This window comes from Pseudophryne corroboree, chromosome 2, assembly GCF_028390025.1.
Source record: "Pseudophryne corroboree isolate aPseCor3 chromosome 2, aPseCor3.hap2, whole genome shotgun sequence".
Taxonomy (NCBI): domain Eukaryota; kingdom Metazoa; phylum Chordata; class Amphibia; order Anura; family Myobatrachidae; genus Pseudophryne; species Pseudophryne corroboree.
The window spans coordinates 556,935,476-556,961,153 of NC_086445.1; positions in this window are offsets into that span (position 1 = coordinate 556,935,476).

Genomic DNA, 25,678 nt, shown 5'->3' on the forward strand with positions numbered 1-25,678 from the left:
AGCTCCTCCTTCAATTTATCCAACTGTTTCTGCAAACGCCTGATGAGGGGAATGACCTGACTCAAGCTGGCAGTGTCTGAACTGACTTCACGTGTGGCAAGTTCGAAGGATTGGAGAACCTTGCACAAGACGGAATTCATTCTCCACTGCGCTTGAGTCAGGTGCATTACCCCTCCTTTGCCTCTATTGTAGGTGGATGTATATGCTTGAATGGCCTTTTGCTGCTCTTCCATCCTCTGAAGCATATAGAGTGTTGAATTCCACCTCGTTACCACCTCTTGCTTCAGTTGATGGCAGGGCAGGTTAAGGAGAGTTTGCTGGTGCTCCAGTCTTCGGCATGCATTGGCAGAATGCCGAAAGTGGCCCGCAATTTTTTGGGCCACCGACAGCATCTCCTGCACACCCGTCATTTTTCAAAAAATTCTGCACCACCAAATTAATTGTATGTGCAAAACATCGGAAATGCTGAAATTTGCCCAGATGTAATGCATGCACAATATTGGTGGTGTTGTCCGATATCACAAATACCCAGGAGAGTCCAATTGGGGTAAGCCATTCTGCGATGATGTTCCTCAGTTTCCGTAAGAGGTTGTCAGCTGTGTGCCTCTTATGGAAAGCGGTGATACAAAGCGTAGCCTGCTTAGGAACGGTTCAGGACTGTTTGCTGGTGCTCCAGTCTTCGGCACGCGGTGGCTGAATGCCAAAAGTGGCCCGCAATTCTTCGGGCCACCGACAGCATCTCCTGCACGCCCCTGTCGTTTTTTAAATAATTCTGAACCATCAAATTCAATGTATGTGCAAAACATGGGACGTGCTGGAATTTGCCCAGATGTAATGCACGCACAATATTGGTGGCGTTGTCCGATGTCACAAATCCACAGGAGAGTCCAATTGGGGTAAGCCATTCTGCGATGATGTTCCTCAGTTTCCGTAAGAGGTTGTCAGCTGTGTGCCTCTTATGGAAAGCGGTGATACAAAGCGTAGCCTGCCTAGGAACGAGTTGGCGTTTGCGAGTTGCTGCTACTCGTGCCGCCGCTGCTGTTTTTGCTGCGGGAGGCAATACATCTACCCAGTGGGCTGTCACAGTCATATAGTCCTGAGTCTGCCCTGCTCCACTTGTCCACATGTCCGTGGTTAAGTGGACATTGGGTACAACTGCATTTTTAAGGACACTGGTGACTCTTTTTCTGACGTCTGTGTACATTTTCGGTATCGCCTGCCTAGAGAAATGGAACCTAGATGGTATTTGGTACCGGGGACACAGTACCTCAAACAAGTCTTTAGTTGCCTGTGAATTAACGGTGGATACCGGAACCACGTTTCTCACAACCCAGGCTGACAAGACCTGAGTTATCCGCTTTGCAGCAGGATGACTGCTGTGATATTTCATCTTCCTCACAAAGGACTGTTGGACAGTCAATTGCTTACTGGAAGTAGAACAAGTGGTCTTCCGACTTCCCCTCTGGGATGATGATCGACTCCCAGCAGCAACAACAGCAGCGCCAGCAGCAGTAGGCGTTACACTCAAGGATGCATCGGAGGAATCCCAGGCAGGAGAGGACTCGTCAGACTTGCCAGTGACATGGCCTGCAGGACTATTGGCTTTCCTGTGTAAGGTGGAAATTGACACTGAGGGAGTTGGTGGTCTGGATTGCAGGAGCTTGGTTACAAGAGGAAGGGATTTAGTGGTCAGTGGACTGCTTCCGCTGTCATCCAAAGTTTTTGAACTTGTCACTGACTTCTGATGAATGCGGACCAGATGACATATAAGGGAGGATGTTCCTAGGTGGTTAACGTCCTTACCCCTACTTATTACAGCTTGACAAAGGCAACACACGGCTTGACACCTGTTGTCCGCATTTGTATTGAAATAATTCCACACCGAAGAGGTGATTTTTTTTTTTGTATTTTGACCAGGCATGTCAATGGCCATATTCGTCCCACGGACAACAGGTGTCTCCCCGGGTGCCTGACTTAAACAAACCACCTCACCATCAGTATCCTCCTTGTCAATTTCCTCCCCAGCGCCAGCAACACCCATATCCTCATCCTGGTGTACTTCAACAGTGACATCTTCAATTTGACTATCAGGAACTGGACTGCGGGTGCTCCTTCCAGCACTTGCAGGGGGCGTGCAAATGGTGGAAGGCGCAAGCTCTTCCCGTCCAGTGTTGGGAAGGTCAGGCATCGCAACCGACACAATTGGACTCTCCTTGGGGTTTTGTGATTAAGAAGAACGCACAGTTCTTTGCTGTGCTTTGGCCAGCTTAAGTCTTTTCATTTTTCTAGCGAGAGGATGAGTGCTTCCATCCTCATGTGAATCTGAACCACTAGCCATGAACATAGGCCAGGGCCTCAGCCGTTTCTTGCCACTCCGTGTCGTAAATGGCATATTGGCAAGTTTACGCTTCTCATCAGACGCTTTCAATTTTGATTTTTGGGTCATTTTACTGAACTTTTGTTTTTTGGATTTTACATGCTCTCTACTATGACATTGGGTATCGGCCTTGGCAGACGACGTTGATGGCATTTCATCGTCTCGGCCATGACTAGTGGCAGCAGCTGTTAGGTTCCTGGTGCTCAGAGAACGTGATGCTGAAACGAGGTGTGGTGTGGAAATAGCCCCTAGCACCCTACCTCCGTTGTTTCACCCGTGTGGTCCGTTCACGCCTGAGTGACTATGGTTTCTTGAGCCCACGGCAGCCACGTTTGAAGGGCGGATTAGGTCTGCCCAACTCCGATGCCCCCAGGTCTTAGATTGAGACAAGGCGTGAACCGAGACAGGATAATAACAAGGGGACTTCTAGCTAAAACAAACAGAAAGCTAGGGGCTACTAACAACCCTAAACCTAAATATATGTGCGGCACGCCGCCAAAGGAAAAGAACAACAAAGGAAATGCTGTTCACTCGCCGACACAATACCGTTGTGTACCGGCGTTGACAGCACAAGCAGAACCCTCTGCAAAACACCAGAAACAAATTATAACCAAATAATACTGCGGCCTGAGCTGACGGACGCGGCAAAGCCGCTACTCACGGAACCGGTACAAATACTGGCAAACGGACAGGAACCCCCAATGTAGCCGACACAGACTCTCAGAACTGGAGGACAGGCAGAATCCCAAACGACAGACCGGTGGACACCAAGAAGCCAGATATTTGCCCAGGCACAGACAAAGCCACAGGACTCCTGGACAGGAACGCTTCACGGCAGGACACAGGATCAGACACTGGAATCGACACAGGAACCGACACTCAGGAACCAACACTCAGGAACCGACACTGGAAGCAGCTAGACAGACACTGCTAGACAGGAGCTCAGGAACTGGCAGGGACTAGCTCAAAACTCAAGAACTCTGGAACTCTGGAAATATCACCAGCGTCTGTGAATTGCACTGAGCCAGAATATAACAGAAAGTCTTAATTAATTATGTCGTGCAGCTGCCCTGCTGCACAACTGAGAGGTGCATTCAACAGACAGGTGAGGCTGAACACATGGGAACAAGCTGCAATTACACATACTCACCACCGGCAGCAAACAAGAGTATTCTTAAACCAGAGCAACGGGAAATCCTGGCCTGCAAGACAACTATAAACATAAAATAGGAATGAACCACTACCTGAGGTTCATAACAGTACCCTCTCCTTAAGGATGAGCTCCGAACACCCCATGACACCCACGGGGAACATAAACAGAAGTATAACATAAAATACATAACCAAAATGCAAAACAGGAATGAGCCACAGCCGTGGCTCATAACAGCAGCTTCAGCACGAGGTGGAAGTGGATCTTGATCTTTCCCTATTTTAACCTCCACATTTTTGTTCTCCATTTTTTAATGTGTGGAATTATATGCCAGTGTCAATAGCAATGGCCTACTACTATATATACTGCGCACAACTGAAATGCACCACAGGTATGGATGGATAGTATACTTGACGACACAGAGGTAGGTAGAGCAGTGGCCTTCCGTACTGTACTGCTATATATACTGGTGGTTACTGTCAGCAAACTGCAAAACTAAAATGCACCACAGGTATAGAATCTAGATGGATAGTATACTTGACGACACAGAGGTAGGTAGAGCAGTGGCCTTCCGTACCATACTGCTACATATACTGGTGGTCACTGTCAGCAAACTGCAAAACTAAAATGCACCACAGGTATAAAATCTAGATGGATAGTATACTTGACGACTCAGAGGTAGGTAGAGCTGTGGCCTTCCGTAACATACTGCTATATATACTGGTGGTCACTGTCAGCAAACTGCAAAACTAAAATGCACCACAGGTATAGAATCTAAATAGATAGTATACTTGACGACACAGAGGTAGGTAGAGCAGTGGCCTTCCGTACCGTACTGCTATATATACTGGTGGTCACTGTCAGCAAAACTCTGCACTGTACTCCTCCTATATAATACTGCTGGTCCCCAGTCCCCACAATAAAGCAGTGTGAGCACAGATATATGCAGCACATTGAGCACAGATATGGAGTGTTTTTCAGGCAGACAACGTATACTGGTGGTCACTGGTCAGCAAAACTCTGCACTGTACTACTCCTATATAATATACTGGTGGTCCCCAGTCCCCACAATAAAGCAGTGTGAGCACAGATATATGCAGCACACTGAGCACAGATATGGAGTGTTTTTCAGGCAGACAACGTATACTGATGGTCACTGTCAGCAAAACTCTGCACTGTACTCCTCCTATATAATACTGCTGGTCCCCAGTCCCCACAATAAAGCAGTGTGAGCACAGATATATGCAGCACACTGAGCACAGATATGGAGTGTTTTTCAGGCAGACAACGTATACTGGTGGTCACTGTCAGCAAAACTCTGCACTGTACTCCTCCTATATAATATACTGGTGGTCCCCAGTCCCCACAATAAAGCAGTGTGAGCACAGATATATGCAGCACACTGAGCACAAATATGGAGTGTTTTTCAGTCAGACAACGTATACTGGTGGTCACTGTCAGCAAAACTCTGCACTGTACTCCTCCTATATAATACAGCTGCTCCCCAGTCCCCACAATTAAGCAGTGTGAGCACAGATATATGCAGCACACTGAGCACAGATATGGAGTGTTTTTCAGACAGACAACATATACTGGTGGTCACTGTCAGCAAAACACTGCACTGTACTCCTCCTATATAATACAGCTGCTCCCCAGTCCCCACAATTAAGCAATAAGCACAAAGATTTGCATCAACATTAATAAACGGAGAGGACGCCAGCCACGTCCTCTCCCTAACATTTCCAATGCACGAGTGAAAATGGCGGTGACGTGCGGCTGCTTATATAGAATCCGAATCTCGCGAGAATCCGACAGCGGGATGATGACGTTCGGGCGCTCTCGTGTTAACCGAGCCATACGGGAGAATCCGAGTATGCCTCGAAACCCGTGTAAAATGGTTGAAGTTCGGGGGGGTTCGGTTTCCGAGGAACCGAACCCGCTCATCACTAATATATATATATATATATATATATATATATATACTACATATGGAAACAATAATGAAAATAAGCACCTCCTAGTGCAGAATTTATATCTTCAACCTGCAAAGTTGATTTAGAGCAGTGGCGTAACTACTGCCCCCGCAGCCCTCGCGGTGGCTTGGGGGCGAGGGGCTGCGGGGGCGCCGCCACTGATTTAGAGCAGATTGACATGCGGACGAACGTCCGCATGTCAATCTGTTGTCACTAGCCCCCCGCTGTGAAGTAGGGACACGGAGGGCACAGCGTGCGCCTCTCCTGTGTCCCTCTGAATCTCCGGCGTGTCGGGGGGCGTGTCCTATGAAAAGGGGCGTGGCTTCACGGAGGACCCGCGATCGCGGGCCACGCCCCCGTTTCGTCACTGAGGGGGCATGCCCAGCGCTCTGTGAGCTGCTGGCATGCCCTCTCTCCCACTGTCTGCGCTGAATAGACGCTGTGCGCATGCGCACAGCGTCTATTCACTACTGCTCTGCTATGCAGAGCAGTGACTGTAGGAGCCTCCCAACTGCCCCCCCCATCGCGGGACACTGCGGGAGGTATGCATATATGGCACTGGGGGGGCACTGAGGGGGCATATATGGAACAGGGGGGGGGGGGCACTGAGGGGGCATATATGGCCTGAGGGGGCATATATGGCACTGGGGTGGCACTGAGGGGCATATATGGCACTGAGGGGGCATATATGGCACTGGGGGCACTGAGGGGGCATATATGGCACTTGGGGGGCACAGAGGGGTCATATATGGCACTGAGGGGGCATATATGGCACTGCGGGGGGCACTGAGGGGGCATATATGGCACTGAGGGGGCATATATGGCACTGGGGGGCACTGAGGGCATATATGGCACTGGGGGGCACTGAGGGGGCATAGATGGCACTGGGGGGCACTGGGGGCATATACGGCACTGGGGAGGCACTGAGGGGGCATATATGGCACTGAGGGGGCATATATGGCACTGGTGGGGCACTGAGGGGGCATATATGGCACTGGGGGGGCACTGAGGGGGCATATATGGCACTGGGGGGTACTGAGGGGGCATATATGGCACTGGGGGGCACTGAGGGGGCATATATGGCACTGGGGGGTACTGAGGGGGTATATATGGCACTGGGGGGGCACAGAGGAGTCATATATGGCACTGAGGGGGCATATATGGCACTGCGGGGGGCACTGAGGGGGCATATATGGCACTGGGGGGCACTGAGGGGGCATAGATGGCACTGGGGGGCACTGAGGGGGCATATATGGCACTGGGGAGGCACTGAGGGGGCATATATGGCACTGAGGGGGCATATATGGCACTGGTGGGGCACTGAGGGGGCATATATGGCACTGGGGGGGCACTGAGGGGGCATATATGGCACTGGGGGGTACTGAGGGGGCATATATGGCACTGGGGGGCACTGAGGGGGCATATATGGCACTGGGGGGTACTGAGGGGGCATATATGGCACTGGGGGGGCACTGAGGGGGCATATATGGCACTGAGGGGGCATATATGGCACTGGGGGGCACTGAGGGCATATATGGCACTGGGGGCATTGAGGGGGCATAGATGGCACTGGGGGGCATATATGGCACTGGGGAGGCACTGAGGGGGCATATATGGCACTGGTGGGGCACTGAGGGGGCATATATGGCACTGAGGGGGCATATATGGCACTGGGGGGTACTGAGGGGGCATATATGGCACTGGGGGGCACTGAGGGGGCATATATGGCACTGTGGGGTACTGAGGGGGCATATATGGCACTGGGGGGGCACAGAGGGGTCATATATGGCACTGAGGGGGCATATATGGCACTGCGGGGGGCACTGAGGGGGCATATATGGCACTGAGGGGGCATATATGGCACTGGGGGGCACTGAGGGCATATATGGCAATGGGGGGCACTGAGGGGGCATAGATGGCACTGGGGGGCACTGAGGGGGCATATATGGCACTGGGGAGGCACTGAGGGGGCATATATGGCACTGAGGGGGCATATATGGCACTGGTGGGGCACTGAGGGGGCATATATGGCACTGGGGGGGCACTGAGGGGGCATATATGGCACTGGGGGGTACTGAGGGGGCATATATGGCACTGGGGGGCACTGAGGGGGCATATATGGCACTGGGGAGGCACTGAGGGGGCATATATGGCACTGGGGGGGCACTGAGGGGGGCATATATGGCACTGTATGTGTACCTGGCACATGGGGGGCTATATTTGGCACTGGGGGCACGTGAGCACCTGGCATTGTGGGGGAATATCTGGCACTGGGGGCATATGTGGCACTGGGGGGAGAGGCTATATTTGGCACTGGGGGCATGTGAGTACCTGGCACCGTGGGGGAATATCTGGCACTGAGGACATATGTGGCACTGGGAGCACAGCCCTAGCAACAAGCACTACCCCCTAGCAATGAGCATGACACCCAGTGCATGAAACCCCTGGCAACGAGCATGACACCGAGTGCATGAAATACCTGGCAACGAGCATGACACCCTGAGCATGAAAACCCCTGGCACCGTGCATGGAACCAAGAGCATGAAACCCCTGGCAACGAGCAGGTAATTTAAAAGTAATTAGAAGCCTTAATGTAGGACTTAATGTGTAATGGGCATTACGGTGTGTGGCATAATGTATCACGGACATTGCGGTGTGTGTCAGAATGTGTCACAGGCATTACGGTGTGTGGCAAACTATATCACGGGCATTGTGGTATGTGGTATAATGTCTCAGGGGCATTGCAGTGTGACATAGGGTATAACGGGCATTGCGGTATGTGTCACAGGTATTACGGTGTATGGTATACTAGATCACGGGCATTGTGGTATGTGGTATAATGTCTCAGGGTCATTGCAGTGTGTGGCATAATGTATAATGGGCATTGCGGTGTGTGGCATAATGTGTCAGGCATTACGGTGTCTGTATACTATATCACGGGCATTGTGGTATGTGGTATAATGTCTTAGGGTCATTGCAGTGTGGCATAATGTATAACGGGCATTGCGGTGTGTGTCATAATGTATCACGGACATTGCGGTGTGTGGTATACTATATCATGGGCATTGTGGTATGTGGTATAATGTCTCAGGTTCATTGCAGTGTGTGTCATAATGTATCACGGACATTGCGGTGTGTGTCATAATGTATCACGGACATTGCGGTGTGTGGTATACTATATCATGGGCATTGTGGTATGTGCTATAAAGTATCAGGGGCATTGCAGTGTGTAGCATAATGTATAACGGGCATTGCGATTCCTGTCATAATGTGTCACAGACATTACGGTGTGTGGCATAATGTGTCGGGGGCATTACGGTGTGTGCATATTGTGTCATGTGCATTATTGTGTGTGGCATAATGTCTGAGGGCCTTTGCAGTATGTGGCATAATGTATACTGGGCATTACTATAAGGAGGAAAAATGACAAATAATGGAAGGGGCATGAATCATGATTATTTTTCTTTCCTGTGGTGGCTAACGTCTGGGCGTGCAGGTTGCAAAACTGGGGTATAAGGTAGTCTATTCCTGCAATGCCACGCCTCTTTATGCGAAGCCGCGCCCATTTAAACAAAACCACGCCCCTTTTTGCCGCCGCGCGCCTTCGGCGCGCACATGTTTGTCCCTTTCCTAGTGCCAATTATGGGGGGGGGGGGGGGCGCCGAAGAATTTTTTGGCTTGGGGGAGAAAAATTTCTAGTTACGCCACTGATTTAGAGGGCACCGGGCAAGCTGACTGTGATGTTTATTTAATGAGTGCCGAGTACAAATACTATTTATATATATATATATATATATATATATACTGCATATGGAAACAATAATGAAAATAAGCACCTCCTAGTGCAGAATTTAGCTACTCTAGTGCATTTTTTATACCAATTATATTAACATGTAACATATATATAGGCAAAATAATAAATTTTTGCCTTTAACAGCTTGTTAAATATACTGGATCCCTTGTGCTCTGTGGTAACAGCCACATAAAAGGGTGAAATAAACAATAATTGAAATAAAATGTAACAAACATGTATTTAATACATATCCGTACATACATGTAAGTTTAAGAAGTAGAAATTATCTGTTGTCCAAGGTGCCAAACTTTTTCCTGGAACAGCCCAACAGGAGGAAAACCTCAACACGTTTCGTCCAATAAATACAGCAAGTTTAGTACAGCAAGTTTAGTAGGACTTGTATTTATTGTGTGAACTTGCTGTATTTATTGGGTGAAATGCATTGAGGTTTTCCTCCCGCTGGGCTTTTCCAGGATATATGTTTGGAATTTTCAAGGTTAAATTTTACTTCACAGAGTCAGGGGAAAATATTATTTTTAAATGAGCACTGGGAGAAAATCAAATGTAACTAAACAATATATTTAGAAATATTTACTTTTTATATAAGTAAAGAATAAAAATAAAGAATACAATAGGTCCCAATTGCTGTGTTACACGTTTCATGGAAACATCCGCTTCTTGAAGGACCCAATGGTGAAAAATATATTTACAACATGTATCTTTGACAGGGAAGGTGGGCCACTCTCAGCTCTGGGTTCCATAGCAGCTGCACTTCCTGTACCTATGATAGCTACTCCCTTCAGTTGAAGTATACAGGGCCTATTCATCTGGCCCTGTTTGATCAGGTATCCAACTCACCGCGAGTTGCAGAAGGAGATATTTATCACCGGAGAAATTCAGCACCACTGCGGTGTGGGGACAGCTGCTCCGGAAAACTGTGAAAACATTAATTGTTGAAATTTGATGAATTTTAGGTGGTCCTTAATAATAAATGGACTTGATACATGAAACATGCAGAAATAAGCATTTCTGCATTTGTAAAAGCCATAGGGGGAGATTCAAATGTTTTAAAAGTCAGTTGGGTGTCTGTTTTTTCCTGTCTATTACAGACTCCCAACTGACTTTTAAAACATTTGAATCTCCCTCATTAAGTGATGTGAGCAAAGATCTTAAATATACAAGATGGCACTAGATCTAATAGATAGGATCAAATGGTACTACAGGATAAGTATAAGTGAATTGCTGCAAGATAATGTATTTGAAATATAATAGGCACAATGATGCAATACCATAAAACGCATAGTTTTTTAAAGTTTACTGTATCTTCAGTGGGAATTTTTGATGCAATATAGAGGCACACTTTATAGAGGAATGCACAATTATAAATACTTTTTTTTACCACTATAACAAAAATACACATAATAGTTCCAGTGTCCCCAAATAACTGTAACTAGGAAGAAAAATAGAATTATTTAAATCAATTATGGTGCAGTCTAAATGCTATTGTACAGTATATTAGGTGGGATTCCGAAGTGAAGTTTTTTCAACCATGTGTTTTCCATGAGGCCCAGTAAGCTGCCAAAGGTTGCTCATTGGAAATAGGCCATGTGTTCGGTATGCCTTTAATGGACAAATATGGTCATATATGTTCCCTATACACATTTTCTTTGGTTTATTAATAAACCAAACTTACTATAAATGTAGGCTAACAGTCTTAAGTGCCAATATTTCTATGTATACAGTTGAATAAAGTGTATTTTATTCTGTTTTGTTGATGGTAAAAGCTCCCTGGTTAAACTGTTATTCTCTATGCAATATTGTAAGATCTATATCTGGAATTTCATTAAATTGAGATATGACGCTCTATCTCTTCATCAATAACCCTACTTTAATAATATTGCTTTCTCTTCTTACTTTAATATTTACAGTTTTCATATTTGGTAAGAAAGCAAACATGATATGCATCCTTCTGTTATGTAAGTATGAAATAAATAGGGCATTTGATATATGCTTAGGGAAAATAACCAAATAGCCATACATACTGTATAAAAAGGGTTGTATTTATACAGTAATTTCTTTCCAACACACTTATATTTCACTTTCCAACACAACAAAAGTAAGTAACAAAAAATAAGTGACTGCAAATGCCAAGTAGCAAAAGCGATTGGTAAAAAAAAGTCTAAATGCATTAATGCAGTTCTGCATATAAATGGATGAAAATTATCAAAATAAGAGTACAGTTGCTGGCATTTGGTACATATAGCATGGTGTCCATTTTAGAATTGATAAATCTTTCTTTATAATACTGTGTTTTTTAAACTTTTATGAATGAGACAAGTAAATACTTTTTTGATTTGGTTCTAATTAATGTGTCTTCAGATTTTGGAAATTGCCTATATTCATTTTAAATGGGAATGAACAAGAAACTGAGGTCTTGTATAAAATACAACTGAGCCAAAATGAGGGTTATCAGTTACCACAAGTGGCGGTTTGTAAAGCCGGGGCTGCAGCGCCTACCAAATCTACCCAAGGGGAGCTAGATCCTGGATAGCAGAAAAACATTAGCTGTATCTGCAAACACCTTCTCTCTGAGAGTCTGTAAGCTCAGCTGTGATCAGCACTGTGTATGATAGCCACATCAACCAGGACAGGGCAATCTGTGGCCTCTCGGCTGTATCTGCCCGCCATCCAGACTCTTGCGCAAAATATCCAATGGGAGTTTGGGGGGTCGACAGATACACTATGGAGGTGGCTAATTGCCCTGTCCCAATGGATGCGGCTGTCATACATGGCACTTTAAATAATTGTGAAGTCTAAAGAGCATAAGTTGAGTTCCAAAGTCCAAGAAGGTTTTTTTTTCGCAAATTCAAAGAAAAGAGTACACAAAGTGCATTTGTGGTTGATATCAATATAAGCCTTCAATCCTGAACACACTGACTTCCAAGGATCAGTGTGGTACAATTTAAATGCTACTATTTAATTAGTCCAAAGTGAATAAAGTCATTGGGTACCGGTAGGTACTGTATCTTTGTGCAACGTTGCTAGGTCAAGATCTTCTCCTTTGTTTGAGTGGCTGGATCTTGATAGAGACTGAGGGTCCCACCTAAGAGTACCCCATGCTAGATTTTTTTTGTCTTCCAGTATGGTGTACATTTGTAAAAAGTGAGGGTCCAAAACCAGTTTCAAGGGAAGAGATATAAAAACATTACATGACTAAATTCCTAGAAAATGGATCTACAAACATTACATCAAATATTACATTTATATCAGTGGCATATAAATAAGGCTGACTAGGCTAAACCTAGGGCCCTATCACTTTATTTTCTGAGGCACTGTTTCCTGCACTCTACAGTTCCAATGGTCAAAGGCATTTTGCACCCTGCGCCATACAGGGCACACTTGTAGTCAGTTGAGGTTTGTTTTAAAACAGTGTTTTTTGTTTTGTTTTTTGGGGGGGGTTAGAAAACAATTGGAGCACTAGTGCTGTTTCAAGAGAGAAAAGAAAAGGAAGAACGATTGTGCTGTGAGGGCAGCAGACTTTATTGCAACTCGGTATCAGTGTTTGTGTGACTGTTGAAAGTGGAAATGATGGCATAAGCTCTGCTTCCCAAACATCAGCAGTATTGGGGTGAAAGATTGAAGTGCTGAATGGGGCCCAAAATACCTGAAAGCCTGATATGCGGTACTTATACAATACAATGCAAAACATTGAATGGCAATTAAAATAAGTCCAAACATCAATAAATACAGTTATGCAAATTGAAAGAAAAGCAAAATTATGCATACAAGTAAAAAATAATACAGATACATTTTTAAAAATGTACAGAAAATGTTGATATTTTAGTTCATTCAGTTTTAATACTGTATTTGACTTTAACAGATTCCAAAAACAAGGACCAGTGATGTGGAGTACCAGACTGCTCTTTATTGCTAAGGAGTAGCTGGTTGCAGGGGTTCCATGTATATACAGGTGCTCCATAAGCGCCTCCTAATGCCATTAATTAGCATTCACTGCACTGTAGTAAACTTTCAGCTCTAACACACTCTCCCCTTTGCCAGGTGCTTCATCTTACTCCCAGGTAGGGTCACAAATTCCAGAGTGGATGGCAAGAGTGAGATAGGGACTGAAATTAGTCTGAAAACAACTAGTGGAGCTCATAGAGTACTTGCAGTTGCCTGTACCCTGTCTGGTCTCTTGATGCATCAAACTAGGGAGGCAGTGGAAGAGTTCTATTCTTAAAATGGCCTTCCCCCTGCCTCAGAATGTGACAGTGCTGTTATCTACATTGTGCCCCGCATTGAGAATTCCAGGTACCACCCATACAGGATAAGCAAGCCTCTGGACTTTGGACACTGCAGCTAAATTCCTGATGTTCCAGAGCAATCTATTAACGTAAGCTTAAAAGGTCCAATTATTTCAGAAATATTACTTTTCATATTAATTACTTTGAGAAAAAGTTCCTCTCTCCACACATACATTTTTGCATAATACAGTATAAATGAAGACACAAAAAAGTAGAATTTGTTCTTTTATTTCCTATCTACATTTATCCTGAGTTATCCAACTATATAAATATGTACTTAATGCAATTACATTGGATGTTATAGTCTGAAAGAAAATTTTCAATTGTTTTGCCTCAATTGTGATTTTGTTTTTGCATTGTGTATGAGTGAATTTTCACAATCTCACCTGAAACACTGCCCCACTGCGTGTGACTGGGGCAGGGCTTGAATGAATGTGTGGCATGTATACATGTGTGTACAGTTGCAGTGGGCATATAGTCACTGTTAAAGTACAGTAAGGGCATGGTCTGGGCATGTATTTTCAGAGTGTAACTAAAATGGATGCAGAAAAAAAGTTGTGTGTGTATTGAAATAGTGTAAGTGTATAGTTGATAATGATGTGATAAAGCTAAATATTTATCTTATATAAAACCCTTTGTGAGGTCTAAGAACACTGTACGCTATTTACGTATGGAGTACCGTAAGGGTACGCTCGTTGCGTAACGATCGCTTAGCCGTGGTCGAGACGCTCAAGCGTCACGTTCGCTCACGGCCAAGAAATCACAGGCAGGCACGCTATTGGCTGCCGACTAATGTAATGATTCGCTATAGCGTAGCGGACGCTCGGGACCACGAGGAGATCACCAGCGGCGCTGACGCTCACAATGTTAAACCTTTATATCTAAACCATAAACAATGTAATATGCTGTAAAACCTTAGTGTAGAGATAGGGTGTAGATGCAACACAGTGTAACCTTATTAACTTAAAAGCTGTTTGAGCGTCACCGACGCTCTGAGAATACTTAACACTATAAGAAATACACAGATACCGTGCTTAGGGTCTAACGCCTAATATATATATATTATGAATGTTATACTTGCAAAAGAATTAATACAATACAAGTCATACACTACAATATAACATAGACTACCTAACCAGATAACTACACATGAAATACAATACAATACTATTACGTTTAAGGGATTACGAGAGAAAGAGGAGAAGAGAGAGAGAGAGAGAGATATGGCCCATAACAACAAGAAAGACAATATGATTGCGGAGAAAACTTACGCACAAAGGAAACGATCGCATGCGCCTCTGGACATCCAGCTTCCGATTTTCAGCAATGATAACCGTTGAAGAGTGAGAGCTGGATGTGATCGGCTTGTCTATTTATGCCCCACACACAATACAATTCAATGGTCCCTACAATCTCATTGTTCATTGGACACAGGAATTCCTCCTCGCATTATAACAAAAGGTCATAGGTTGATTCATACAGGTGGGCTGTGACGATTTCCAACTGCTCAGGTGGGTGGGAAACTAGGTTTCCCGCCGCATGGATAATTAAGTGCAAATAATAGTAAATGGACATAAACTTCTTATGTCCATAATTATTCGCACGAGCGATTAATCCGCTTCAAACCAACACCGGAATATTGCTAATTAAATACTCTTCCGATGGATACTAAACACCACTGTATTACTCCTGTCTGACCCTTCGTATCAAACAAAGGGGGATTTCTCTGTCCATGAACATTCTACATTAACCAAACTTTCAGAATCTATCAAAGGGACCATGATCTACAAAATACATTATATAGTGAAAATATGTAACGATTGAGTCGCACGCTACGAACACATGAACTCTACCGTAAATGCACATACCGCGCGCCCGCGGGTGCCCGCAACAGCGAGTATGCGCACGCACGGGAGAGCGCACGCATGCGCAGCGCAGACCTGTGTGAGGTGCAAATATGGCAGTGTGCATCGTGATATTTTTCTGACTTTGACAGTCCACCCTTTGGCAGTCAACAATAACTGCCACTTCCTAAAACATTTCAAAAAGAGAAAAATATATGTCAGGGGTTAATACATTTACATGGTTGGGTAGGGGAGGAGAGGAGAAGGTAGGAAAAGGGTATGACCTAGTGAGATAGCAGAAGCATGTGTGTATGAATCCGTGCTTGGGGGTCATGTATCATCGTGCCGTACGTGTTTTAAATCAAGCTTCGAGGTATTGCGAAGTATACATTTGAATTCCTTCTTATCCCGTGGTACGGGTCTGTGGATGGGCTGTCAAACTTTACCGAGCTCTTTTCGGATTTTGGTTGCAACAAAATGGGGAGCACATTTTAGTTGATGATACATGAATGGGGGAATATGTGATTGCTGATATTTGTGCCTGTATTCCCTATACTATGTGTGTAATTACCTGAAGGTTGTAGAGATGAAGAAAAGACATAATTACGGTAAATGCAGTGGTATTCTATGTCAGGTAAATGAACATTTGTCGGTTGAAGTCTTGTTCGGTGTCTGTTGAATGCAGTCTTCTTTGTGCTTTTGCCCATAAGGTGCGAGCAAAAGCTTTGTCAATGTCCATAGATTTACAAAAGTGTTGGGCTAGCGTAATTTTAAAATTTCTAGGGAAACTGGGGATCTATGGCAAAGTTCATCAAAAATCTGTGTATCAGGTTGTCAAAACTTCTTCTTTAATCCATCCGTTGTCTGTATATCGGCTCATCAAATTCCTCGTCCAAGTGGGTCTTTTTACCTTGGAGAAAACGGAAAAACAGGTGAAAGAAACGGACCGTAGAAATCGCATTTTCATCACATCATTGTTTCTACATTTGGGTCATAAATCAAATCCATTGGAATTACAGTTTCCTCACTCCTTAAACTCATCACCCTGGTACTTCGTTTGCACTTCGTTAAAGCCTGACCGCATCTAAATATCAAGCCAATCGTTATGATAACACCTAAGATACATAGGAGAAACTTCCCTACATCCATTATGACTCCTTGAGCCCATTCTCCTAAACCGGAGAACCAATTTCGCGGGTTCAACCATGACACCCAACCAGTCAGCTCATTACTCACAGCAGCAAGGGTGAGATTGTGTCTCCTGCAAAATTCCCACTTCAGTTGGAGAATATCGTCCATCTTTTGGTCTATGACCTCGACCGGGTCCTCGGTACTATTTGTAATATATGTGCAACATTTCACGCCGTACTGCGTTGCCAGTGTGACACAATATCCACCTGTTACCGCTGTGAGATAATTGAGAATCATTCTATGCTGAACTAGTTCTGTTTTATAAGCTTGAAGTTCTCTTCCAGTATACCTAAACGTGTCATCATACATTTCTGTGATATTGTCTAACAAATTTGCGAGCGCAGATATGTATTTATAATTCAACACTCCTCTGGCGGTGCGAGTGAAATCTAACGCGATTAGAACCTGAATCCCGGTGGATTCATGGATCATGTCAGAGGCCGGATGCTCTGTTCTTTCTATCAGGTGCCGTTTAACTACGTGCTCGTAATGGGTGTGAGTATAAGGAGCTTGGGCAACACGGTGTATATCCTTCATTTTGGCATGTGATACAGTCATTACTTCAGGCAGTACTTTTCCAATATAACACAATCCTTCAGAGTTTGGGGCAAGCCACTTATACGCCTTCCTCCCGCATATGAAATATGCATCATCGGGGAGAACATATGGGACGGAGTAGGACATAACCATATTACACATCTTCCATGTGAAATCTCCTAACCCTAATTCTCCCATCTGTCTAGTACACGTATCAGCTTGTACGATATGTGCACAGTATCCGGGTGATACCTCTCCAACTCTCGTAATCCTATTTCCTAGGGTATACCTATATCGGAAAGATTTTCCTCTACTGGCTATGTGGCGTATAAGTTCTGTATCTGTCGGCATTCTATCTGCTCTATATGAAAAGGTCATGGTTTGGTTACTCCATGACACTTCACAATTTCCCGGCTTTCGGGGATTGGAAATGTTAAAACATATGAGGGATCTATCCACATGATATTGGTGGAGCTTCAAACTAGGAGGACTGGAGATATTAAACCTCCTGTCCACCGGCCTCCCACCACTTAGCTCAAGTACCTCCCCTATCGTTAAAGGAAATGGTACTAGTCCTGATTTGCTATGACCTTGAGGTACTTGAGAGCATACCCAACAATCTGTTTGATTTAACACACTACCCACTAAAGAGTGATAGTCACTCAAGGGATGCCGGTCCATGTGGATATTAAAACTGGATTGGCATTTCTTGATGCACCCATCCTCAACTACGTTGTCACAGAGCCTACAGATACAGTTTTCCTCAGCTAACAATCCTTCACAATTCCTTCTATGGTCAATGCTATCGGATCTTTTTCTGATACTCGCCTTTGCTTGTTGGTTAAGTTGTTCTTGGAAAACTACGCCTCCATCTCTGTCATCAGAACCCATTCCAGAACCTCTCTCGAACTCCATGGTACTCTCGCCGGAACAGACTGCTCTGGTCAACATCATGGTCAACAGGAAAATCCGGATTACAGTCTCTTGAGGCAAGTCCATCTTAGGAGGAAACGAAGAAGAATGAGAAGGGGGAAAAAATAATTTGTGGGAGAGGGGATGGGAAGTGGAGAAAAACAATAAAAGGGAAACGGGGGATCGACAACTGCTTTTGATCTTGTGATTTTCAATGCTCAGGTGCCGCCTCAGTCCTCCTGGAACAGACACTCCAGTGATACAACTTCCTCTACCGTCTGTTCCTTATCACGGGACCTCTCTGGATCAGCAACCTTCTTACAGTGGGACGAATGAACCCAAGTCTCTCTCTCGGCAACCTTCAGTGCTGTAGTGCTAGTCAATAAGACTTGGTATGGTCCTTCCCATCTGTCAATAAGGCAACCTGAGCGTAGAAAATTCCGTATCATTACATAATCCCCAGGTTCAATGTCATGACAATTACTATCTGGTAAATCAGGAATCACTAACTTCAAATTATCATTTTGATTCCTTAGCTGTTTACTCATATTAACCAGGTACTTTACAGTCACTTCATTGTTACACTTCAAATCATCCTGAGGGTTAATCATAACATGCGGTTGTCGACCAAACAAGATTTCAAAGGGAGTCAGATTAAGAGGGGACCTGGGAGTGGTTCTGATGCTGTATAGTACAATGGGTAAAGCTTCTGGCCATGTCAATCCTGTCTCTGCCATAACTTTGCTCAGTTTATTTTTAATAGTGCTGTTCACTCTCTCTACCTTCGCACTCGCCTGTGGACGGTATGGAGTGTGCAGCTTGCTATCAATTCCCATCAGCTTACACATTCCTTGAAAGACATCACCTGTAAAATGGGTACCCCTATCACTTTCAATTATTCTAGGGATACCATATCTACATACAAATTCCTGCACAATTTTCTTAGCAGTAAACATAGCGGTATTTGTGGCCGCAGGAAATGCTTCGACCCAATTTGAGAACACATCTATACAAACAAGTACATATTTCAAATTTCGACAAGGGGGTAATTGAATGAAGTCAATCTGTATTACCTGGAAAGGGCCGCCTGCAGGTGGGATATGAGATGGTTCTGTTGGTATTGCCTTTCCGATATTCTTTCTCAAGCATGTAAGGCATGACATTGCTCTTTTACTTGCATGAGATGAAAATCCTGGGGCGCACCAATATGCTCTTACCAATTTGCACATTCCTTCCTTGCCCAGATGAGTCAACCCGTGAGCTGCCTCAGCTAAACATGGGAGATATGCTCTGGGGGCCACCGGTTTACCTTGTCCATTCGTCCAGAGTCCTGAGGACTCCTGGCCATATCCCTTTGCCTTCCAGACTGCCTTTTCCTGTGTGGAACACAAATTTTGCATCTCACACAACTTCTGTGTGTTGATGGTATTAAATACCATCAGTTGTGTGGTGTCAGTCTGTCTGGGGGTCCCAGCTGCTAACTTAGCTGCTTCGTCTGCTCGGCTGTTACCAAGTGATACTGGGTCTTGGCTATATGTGTGTGCTTTACACTTGATAACAGCCACTCTGTCGGGTTCCTGTATCGCTGTTAGAAGCCTTTTGATGTGAGCTGCATGCGCTATCGGTGTACCAGCTGCCGTCATGAAATTTCTGAGGCGCCATAGGGCTCCGAAATCATGGACTACCCCGAATGCGTATCTAGAGTCGGTGTAGATATTGGCTGATTTGCCCTTAGCCAATTCACATGCTCTGGTTAGGGCGACCAGTTCAGCAACCTGGGCTGAGTGAGGTGGGCCTAGCGGTTCCGCTTCTATGGTGCCTTGGTCATCTACGACTGCGTATCCAGTACACAAGTCTCCCGAGTCTGACTGTCTATGACAACTACTGTCCGTGTAGAAAGTTAGATCTACATCTTCCAGTGGGTTGTCACTGATGTCAGGCCTTGCGGTAAAATTTTGGGTCAAATATTCCATACAATCATGTGTGTCTTCCTTTGTGTTAAATTCTCCTTCCCCACCACTCTCATCCTCCACCCTTTGTGCCTGTCCAGGCACTCCTGGGAGATATGTTGTAGGATTTAATGCACTGCATCTCCTTATGGTGATGTTTACGGGGGCCATTAGTGCCAATTCCCATCTTGTAAACCGCGCTGGTGAGACGTGCCTGGTTTGGGCAGAATTTAGCAAGGCTGACACTGCATGTGGTGTATGAATTGTGAGGTTGTGACCTAGCACTACATCTTCGCTTTTTGCTACTAGCAATGCTATCGCAGCAACGCTTCGCAAACATGTGGGGAGGGATCGCGCTACCGTGTCTAGCTGAGCGCTGTAGTATGCTACTGGCCTGCTGGCATCACCGTGCTTTTGGGTTAAGACGCCTGCCGCGCAACCAGCACTTTCTGTTCCGTACAGCTCAAAGGGTTTCCCATAGTCTGGCATACCTAATGCTGGTGCCTGCGTTAGGCACTGTTTAAGTCTCTCAAATGCCATCTCGGACTCGTCTGTATGCGAAATCCGATCAGGTTTGTTTGAGGAAACCATCTCCTGCAAAGGTAATGCTAGAATGGAAAATCCTGGGATCCAGTTACGGCAATACCCACACATTCCTAAAAATGTTCTGATCTGTTGCTGGGTTTGTGGCAGAGTCATGTCTCTAATTGCTTGAATTCTATCAGCGGTCAGGTGTCTCAGTCCTTGTGTTAGACAGTGTCCCAAATATTTTACCTTAGTTTGGCATAATTGCAACTTGTCTTTGGAAACCTTGTGTCCTGTGTCTGAAAGATGAAACAGGAGCTGTTTCGTATCCTTCAGGGATGCTTCCAATGAATCAGAACACAGTAGTAGATCATCCACGTACTGTATTAATACTGATCCACTCTCTGGTTGGAAAGACTGTAAACAATCATGCAAAGCCTGGGAAAAGATACTTGGACTGTCTATGAAACCTTGTGGTAATCGAGTCCATGTGTATTGGACTCCTCTGTATGTGAATGCAAACAAATATTGACTGTCAGGGTGCAGAGGTACCGAAAAGAAAGCGGAGCAGAGGTCAATAACAGTGAAAAATTTTGCAGTGGGAGGGATTTGCATAAGGATGACAGCTGGATTTGGCACTACGGGGAACTGACTCTCAACTATTTTGTTAATCCCCCTTAGATCCTGCACTAGCCGGTAACCCCTCCCCCTACTCTTTTTCACAGGGAAGATGGGACTATTGGCAGTGCTGGACGTTCTTACCAGAATGCCCTGTTGTAGCAAGCGCTCTATTACGGGATACACTCCTAACTCCACCTCTGGCTTCAGAGGGTACTGTGGGATTTTTGGAGCTATCCTACCATCTTTTACTTGTACAACTACCGGAGCTACGTTTGCCATTAATCCAGTGTCCTGTCCATCTTTAGTCCAAAGTGACTCTGGTATCTGGGATGTCATTTCCTCTACTTGGGATGGAGTCCTATTTGTCATAATGGTATGTGACATTAATTTTGACGGGGAGTCTAACATGTCTCGCACTTCCTGAGCGTGATTCTCAGGTATGTCCAAGAATACACCTTCAGGAGTACAATAAATGACGCACCCCATTTTGCACAATAAGTCTCTTCCCAGGAGATTAGTCGGTGCCGATGCAGCCAGCAAAAAGGAATGCTTGGTATGTAAAGGCCCTACTGTAATCTCGGCTGGTTTGCTAACAGGGTAGTGCTGGACTACTCCTGTTACTCCTATGGCTGGAATTGTCTTACCAGTGGTTCTCATGCCCACTGTCGAATTTATCACTGATTTGGCCGCCCCTGTGTCTACAAGAAAGTTTAATGATTTACCAGCTACATTGATTGCAATTTCAGGTTCACTCCCAAGACTTGCAATCAATTTTACTGGCTGCAGATTACAGGTATGGCCACACCCCTATTGGGTATGGTGACCTCCCTGAATCCCGCTGGCAGTAACTACTTGTGAAGGGGTTAAATGGGAACTACCAGTGGCTTGCCAGTCTCTGTTCGGGGGGTATCTTTTTGTTTCCCCTGTATGTGGCTCATAACTCCGTCTCTGCGGACCCTGCTCCCAGTGTCGTGTGTCGTGTCGTTGTCTAGGGGGTTGATATGAGTTTTGTGAATTTTTCACTCTACAGTCTCATGCCATGTGTCCCTGTCTATGACAAGAAAAACAAGTTACCACATTTGACTTACCCACAGGGTTTGGTGATTTATACAAAGGCTGCCTTGTGGTCAGGGCCTGTATACTTACGGCCATTAACTTATCACCTTGTGATTCCCTGTGTCGGGTGATATTCCGGTCGTGATCAATAGCAGCCTCTCTCAAAGTAGCCTCCGACAGACCTCGCCAACACGGTTGCGTGGTCTGCACCCTTGTCTTTAATGTCTCTTTTAAACCATCCATTAGTACAGATACTGCTACTTCTCGGTGGTTTATGTTTGTTTTAATGTCCTCTATACCTGTGTACTTTGCCATTTCTAGTAATGCCCTGTGAAAATATTCTGCAGCAGTTTCTGACTCTTTCTGTCTAATGTAGAAAATCTTGTTCCACTTAACTACCGCTGGGAAATACTCCTTTAACTGTAAACTTATTCTTTTTACGTTATCTTTGTTGTACACATCTGTAAGAGGTACATCCTGATCTAATCCACAGTCAGCCAAAAATTGAGCTGCGTCGACATTTGAGGGTAAACATGCCCTCAGCAATACCTGCCAGTCTTTGTTATTGGGCTCTAAAGTGTTCCCTAGGTCTCTGATGTATTTCTGGCTGGCAACTAAGTCTTTCCTAGGGTCAGGGAATTCAGACACTATGGTTCTTAATTCCATTCGGGAAAATGGGCTGTACATGGCAATGTTCCTAACATGAGTGATTCCTGTCGTGTCAGTTTTCCCATTTGGCACTGCTATTACCCTAACAGGATTAAGTCTACTAACATCACTCTGTGTAGGTTCTACAGCCTGTGGTGAAATGGTTTCAGCGTAGTGTATGGTGCCGTACTTACCTGTAGATACGACCTCACCTATCCCTCCGCTAGGGGCTTTTGTTACTAATCTCGTGGGTGGAGCCATGCCTACTGTTGTCTCTGCTATGGTGGCTGCTAGAGAGAGCGCCGATATTGTTGCCGATTCGTCTTCTTGATCACACTCCTGGGGAAAGTTCAAAACAGGGTACAACTTGCACGGGTTAATACTTGCATTGGTTAACTTATTAACATTTACACAGTTGCTAAGTGTTTGTTTGTTACACCCTAATGACGCATTCTCCACAACCAATTTCTCTCCTGATATGTATGGTGGCGGCGGGGCCGTCGCTATCAATTTCTTGATAGGATTAGATCCTGCCGCCAAAGCCAATCCTCTCTGTATTTCACCCTCCTGTTGCCATAACTGCAAATAATCATAATGTTGGATTCGTCTCTTTGTTGATTTAATGAGACATATCCTCCTCCTTAAATTTTGCAACACTTCTGGGCTAAAGCTACCTACTCTTGGGAATTTCTCCCCGTCATGCACTGTCATTCTCTCCCATTCATCACATAAAACCTCTGTATGTGAACCATATTTTTCACACATTACGTACCTTGCCGACCCGACTGGTCGGTTTACTGAATCAACCCGAACCGAGGTTGATCGCCCCCTTCCTGAACAATTGGCCCCCATAACTTGCAGGCGTTGCTTTCACCACCTCTGACCTTCAATCAGGGTCTTCAGCGAACCCTTACAAAAACCAAAATGTTCACGATAGGCTGTCGGTGGCGGTTTACCGAGTACCCCACTTACTCGCCCACGCCGACCAATACGACCCACACACTGCCTTAGTGCTGGCGTACTCGACCCAGGGCCCCTATGAACCTCTATTTACTGGAACATGCGAGGGATATCCGCAGAACACTTACTCTTTCCAGTAACTATTGGTTGTTGGACAATTCCTGAGTGACCAGCGAACTTCCCTTCAGAAAATAAAAAATTACACAAATCACATCAGAGTGTACAAATAGTTTTATGACCGGGATCGTACACAAATGGTACTGGTCAGATTAACTAGTGTACACAATTACGTGCGGTACAATCGTTCAGCACATAAGCAACTAATCTTATGTGCTGAGCGACCAGTGGAATCGAAAATTTCGGCTGCGAATTCCTTCAGCCAGAGCTTTATTGGCCTATATGGGTTTTGCACCAACCCCTTGGGTTGTGCCTTTTTCTCTTTTATGGCAGACTTCTTAGTCTGCTGTACCTGGACCTCCCGGTCTGTAGTATGACCTCCTGGTCTACTATACTCTACTGCTCAAATTTTATGTTTAACCAGAGATGCCTCCCTAGCCACCATGCACGTCACTTACATGTATGTACCTCTGCGAGAACTCGACTTCTTGTGGTTCAACCTGGAAAATTGTATAAACTTATATATACAAAACACTCACTCACCACACGTACACTTTTGCTTCTATTTCTATTTCTGCGCAGAAATTTTCTTTAGACCAGATGTGTTGTGAATTTGGAGAAGGATCTGTTAATCTAAATTTCGGATTTAAAATAGATTTGCGCTATTTATCGCCTGATGCGCTACTTATCGCCTGTTGCGCTATTTATCGCCTGTTGCGCTACTTAAAAATCAACACTGTCGTGTGACTTGAGTTACGTGGGCGTACCCAGACGCTCCGTTGCGTAATTTACGCTGCGTGCGTCGGCCTTTGCGTACGCGAGTCTCAGCCCTTTGTTAGAGACACGTGTACACAAAACCAATGTCCACCGCAACACAACTAACACTTTTATCAATGTAGATGATCCTCGATCGTCTACCGCGCAACACACCAATCTCTCCTTTTACCTTAGGTAGAGTTGCGTGTGGGTTTTACACTTTAACTATGAAATAGCGACAAATCTCTCTTAGCACGTTTTATCAATTATAAAATGGCAAACAGGAGAGTGATATATGAAAATACACGAATGAAAAAGAAATGCAGATATGTGCGTGTGTACGCAAGACAGAAATAAACAGTTTTAAAAGACACTAGCGTGTTGTTCTTACCTCCGGTTCCGGATTCCTTCAGCACCCTTTACTAAGCGAAGCAGACGCTTATCCCGTCAGCACTGCAAAGAATATGATCTCCCGCCCTTTGCTGATGGATAATGTCTGCTGAAATTACCTAGCAGAGATATGTGAAGGACAGGACGAGCCGCCAATTGATAAAGCTAAATATTTATCTTATATAAAACCCTTTGTGAGGTCTAAGAACACTGTACGCTATTTACGTATGGAGTACCGTAAGGGTACGCTCGTTGCGTAACGATCGCTTAGCCGTGGTCGAGACGCTCAAGCGTCACGTTCGCTCACGGCCAAGAGATCACAGGCAGGCACGCTATTGGCTGCCGACTAACGTAATGATTCGCTATAGCGTAGCGGACGCTCGGGACCACGAGGAGATCACCAGCGGCGCTGACGCTCACAATGTTAAACCTTTATATCTAAACCATAAACAATGTAATATGCTGTAAAACCTTAGTGTAGAGATAGGGTGCAGATGCAACACAGTGTAACCTTATTAACTTAAAAGCTGTTTGAGCGTCACCGACGCTCTGAGAATACTTAACACTATAAGAAA